Source organism: Schistocerca piceifrons, unplaced genomic scaffold, assembly GCF_021461385.2.
Source record: "Schistocerca piceifrons isolate TAMUIC-IGC-003096 unplaced genomic scaffold, iqSchPice1.1 HiC_scaffold_1200, whole genome shotgun sequence".
Lineage (NCBI taxonomy): Eukaryota > Metazoa > Arthropoda > Insecta > Orthoptera > Acrididae > Schistocerca > Schistocerca piceifrons.
In genome coordinates, this window is record NW_025727016.1 from 30,001 (window position 1) to 35,000 (window position 5,000).

Below are 5,000 nucleotides of genomic sequence, written 5' to 3' on the forward strand. Positions count from 1 at the left end.
CATCGGAGGAACTGCGGCGGATCGCTGGCTGGCATCGTTTATGGTTAGAACTAGGGCGGTATCTGATCGCCTTCGAACCTCTAACTTTCGTTCTTGATTAATGAAAACATACTTGGCAAATGCTTTCGCTTCTGTTCGTCTTGCGACGATCCAAGAATTTCACCTCTAACGTCGCAATACGAATGCCCCCGCCTGTCCCTATTAATCATTACCTCGGGTTCCGAAAACCAACAAAATAGAACCGAGGTCCTATTCCATTATTCCATGCACACAGTATTCAGGCGGGCTTGCCTGCTTTAAGCACTCTAATTTGTTCAAAGTAAACGTGCCGGCCCACCGAGACACTCAATAAAGAGCACCCTGGTAGGATTTCAACGGGGTCCGCCTCGGGACGCACGAGCACGCACGAGGCGGTCGCACGCCTTCGGCTCGCCCCACCGGCAGGACGTCCCACGATACATGCCAGTTAAACACCGACGGGCGGTGAACCAACAGCGTGGGACACAAATCCAACTACGAGCTTTTTAACCGCAACAACTTTAATATACGCTATTGGAGCTGGAATTACCGCGGCTGCTGGCACCAGACTTGCCCTCCAATAGATACTCGTTAAAGGATTTAAAGTGTACTCATTCCGATTACGGGGCCTCGGATGAGTCCCGTATCGTTATTTTTCGTCACTACCTCCCCGTGCCGGGAGTGGGTAATTTGCGCGCCTGCTGCCTTCCTTGGATGTGGTAGCCGTTTCTCAGGCTCCCTCTCCGGAATCGAACCCTGATTCCCCGTTACCCGTTACAACCATGGTAGGCGCAGAACCTACCATCGACAGTTGATAAGGCAGACATTTGAAAGATGCGTCGCCGGTACGAGGACCGTGCGATCAGCCCAAAGTTATTCAGAGTCACCAAGGCAAACGGACCGGACGAGCCGACCGATTGGTTTTGATCTAATAAAAGCGTCCCTTCCATCTCTGGTCGGGACTCTGTTTGCATGTATTAGCTCTAGAATTACCACAGTTATCCAAGTAACGTGGGTACGATCTAAGGAACCATAACTGATTTAATGAGCCATTCGCGGTTTCACCTTAATGCGGCTTGTACTGAGACATGCATGGCTTAATCTTTGAGACAAGCATATGACTACTGGCAGGATCAACCAGGGAGCTGCGTCAACTAGAGCTGAGCAGCCGGCCGCCCGGGAGTGTGTCCCGGGGGCCCGCGCGAACACGCAAGCGTCCGCTCAATCATTCTGCAAACAGGAGGAGGCTGAGCTCCCCTGCACAATACACCTCGAAACCCTCTCAGGTCCCGGCGGCGCGCAGCGCCGTCCCAAGTACTTGGTCGGGTTCGAGAGAGGCGCAATCGCCCGGAGTTAGGCGAGTAGACGCTTTCGGTGCGACCACCCGTGCTCCCAACTGAGCTTGCCGCTGCCGACAGAGGCCCGGGAGCGTGCTGTCGTGGCATTGCCGGCGGGAGACAACACGCGCCACCTACGGTGACCGGCAGCTCCAACGCCAGCGCCACAGAAGGACAAAAGCCCCACTTGGGTGCCGAAGCGAACTCTCCCAGCACAGCGCACGCGCCAACACATCCGCACAGCTGCGATACAAACCACCAGCGAGAACCGCTGGGGCGACCGAGCAGCAGACGGCGTCGCGGCGCCGAGCGCCGGGCGGCGGCGCATCCTCAACGCACACAGTCCTCAATCGGACCAGCACACTGAAGATGTCCACCGCGCTTCGCACCGGGCCCGCGAGGACCTACTTTGGCCGCACGGCGCCGCGCGCAGGGTGCGCCGGCGCGCAGCTGCGACGCCTGCCGCGTCCGTCGGCCGGCGCGCCTGCCACTGGCCGCCCCCACCAGCCGGCTGTAGCGCGTGCGCCCACGCACCGCGCGGCCAGCACGCCGGGAGGCGCCCCCTCACCGGCCGGGGACGGTCCCACCCAGCCACCGCCGCGTATCGCTTCACACCCAGATGCCGTTCAGTTTCGTCGGCATGGTGGGTATCGCTGGAACAACCGGTTCGTACCTCAACCTATCGTCGCCATCACCGATTCACCCCTAGCGAGAACAACCGCACCACAACAGGTTACCATTTGTTCATTTGCGTAACTTCACCAGAAAACGCAGGCGTCCATCGCCATTTGCAACTTCAACGATTATTGCATGCCTGTGTCAGGTGTCACGCCACACTACGTCTGCCCACATACACGCAACAAAATGTGCACGCCTAGACAATACGTGGAAGGTGGCCCCCGTACGTATGCGATGTCCATTGCTCGAACGACTGTCAACCGGCCTCTGTAGCATGTCGCAGATATGGAACGCGGTGCACCATGCCATCACGGTGTGTGAGGAGAGACGACTAGGTCCGAATACATCAACAGACAGCTCATGCTGATCGCCATCCACGGCGTCCGTTCCTCCCACACGTCTCTATGGCGTACCACACTGCAATCCAGCTCTCATAGGGAGACGACACGTAGCTGCGTGCACAATATTTGCACTGTATGGTCCGCCGTTTTTGGGCGCAGTCGTTGTACGGTCACACATGTGCCACGATGTATCATTCGGTACATAAGGACGAATGTGCAGTACAGATTGTGGTTTACGCGTACGACATTAGCGGACGGTTGACACAGGCCGCACCACAACGTAGCCTGAGTACGTCGCATGCGAAGGGCATTGAACATGCAAACTTCTCACCAACCAGCTTGCGAAGGCAGGGGGGCAAGGTGGGGACGTGGGGAGGGGCGGCATGTACGTCCTGCTGCCATCCACATTACAGTGTACAGCAGGAGCATGTGGAAAGTCAGCAAGACTTGCAAGGTGTTTAACATGAAGCGATACACAGGGGAGCGGGCAGTGCGAGTAGCGAACTATATTGCGAGGGTTGCGGGTGGGCAACACTACACTAATTGAACGAGTCGTATAACAATTACAGAGCAGGTTTAGGCGACAACATGGGTTACGTTAGGGGACAACGTGGGTTACGTTAGGGGACAACGTGGGTTACTTTAGGGGACAACGTGGGTTAGGTTAAGGCACAACGTGGGTTAGGTTAAGGCACAACGTGGGTTAGGTTAAGGCACAACGTGGGTTAGGTTAAGGCACAACGTGGGTTAGGTTAAGGCACAACGTGGGTTAGGTTAAGGCACAACGTGGGTTAGGTTAAGGCACAACGTGGGTTAGGTTAAGGCACAACATGGGTTAGGTTAAGGCACAACATGGGTTAGGTTAAGGCACAACATGGGTTAGGTTAAGGCACAACGTGGGTTAGGTTAAGGCACAACGTGGGTTAGGTTAAGGCACAACGTGGGTTAGGTTAAGGCACAACGTGGGTTAGGTTAAGGCACAACATGGGTTAGGTTAAGGCACAACATGGGTTAGGTTAAGGCACAACATGGGTTAGGTTAAGGCACAACATGGGTTAGGTTAAGGCACAACATGGGTTAGGTTAAGGCACAACATGGGTTAGGTTAAGGCACAACATGGGTTAGGTTAAGGCACAACGTGGGTTAGGTTAAGGCACAACGTGGGTTAGGTTAAGGCACAACGTGGGTTAGGTTAAGGCACAACATGGGTTAGGTTAAGGCACAACATGGGTTAGGTTAAGGCACAACATGGGTTAGGTTAAGGCACAACATGGGTTAGGTTAAGGCACAACATGGGTTAGGTTAAGGCACAACATGGGTTAGGTTAAGGCACAACATGGGTTAGGTTAAGGTACAACATGGGTTAGGTTAAGGTACAACATGGGTTAGGTTAAGGTACAACATGGGTTAGGTTAAGGTACAACATGGGTTAGGTTAAGGTACAACATGGGTTAGGTTAAGGTACAACATGGGTTAGGTTAAGGTACAACATGGGTTAGGTTAAGGTACAACATGGGTTAGGTTAAGGTACAACATGGGTTAGGTTAAGGTACAACATGGGTTAGGTTAAGGTACAACATAGGTTAGGTTAAGGTACAACATAGGTTAGGTTAAGGTACAACATAGGTTAGGTTAAGGTACAACATAGGTTAGGTTAAGGTACAACATAGGTTAGGTTAAGGTACAACATAGGTTAGGTTAAGGTACAACATAGGTTAGGTTAAGGTACAACATAGGTTAGGTTAAGGTACAACATAGGTTAGGTTAAGGTACAACATAGGTTAGGTTAAGGTACAACATAGGTTAGGTTAAGGTACAACATAGGTTAGGTTAAGGTACAACATAGGTTAGGTTAGGTTAGGTTAGGTTACACGTTGTTGTAAGGAAAGGTGTAGGGGGGGGGGGGCGGGGGCGGCAGGTTCGTTGATAGTGATTATAGTAAGTGAATGCTTGTGACATGATCAGATTTGTCACGTCAGGATGCACCTTTGGCTTATTAGAGGCGGCGCTCCAATTCTATGCTTGTGTGAGACCTGTGTCTTTGACTCATGTCATTGTTTGTGCGCTGTGACAGGAGGTACTATTGTGATGTTGGGTGCACCGTTGTATAGGACATGTGTGGGTGTTGGTGCCTGGTCTGCGCAATGGTGGATGTCGAAAGGCTGGGATATTGTATTTTCCGCATGGACCTCCTGGTCTGGTTGTGATAGTGTGGATTGTGTAATGTGGCGGAGAAGATGCACTGGATGTTGTTCCATGCTGGTGCTTACATATTGTATGTGCGCCTGTTAGAAGCAGAGAGTGGTGCGTGATCAGAGTGTCTGGCTGACGTGTGGTTCCCATTGTGGGCAGACTCTTTCAGCATGTATACGGACAGTTGTGTATATTTGCTGTAGTTTGATGGCTCTGCATTGATTACTAATCAGCGCCGTGTGTACGGGTAATCTGGTTCCAGTCCAAAATGTTCCATCTGTGTACATTAGTGACAAAGACTCCCCCCATGCAGTGGGGCTCGGTCTGTTATAGCTCTTCCGCGTAATATATTTGCCCCACGTTTTTGCGACTGCGAGTGCGAGTGCAACGCGCATGGGGACCGACATGCTGATGGCTCGGTATCGGACGCCGT

At 52.6% G+C, this 5,000-nt stretch overlaps 1 non-coding gene across 1 annotated transcript in view; it reads right to left on the reverse strand.

The window, feature by feature from the left end:
- The window catches only part of LOC124729297, a 1,909-nt gene extending 747 nt beyond the window's left edge, over positions 1-1,162 (reverse strand). Inside the window, exon 1 of the ribosomal RNA XR_007007594.1 lies at positions 1-1,162. This exon is cut by the window's left edge and continues 747 nt beyond it. This is a non-coding gene — a ribosomal RNA (small subunit ribosomal RNA).
- Positions 1,163-5,000: the final 3,838 nt, after the last annotated feature.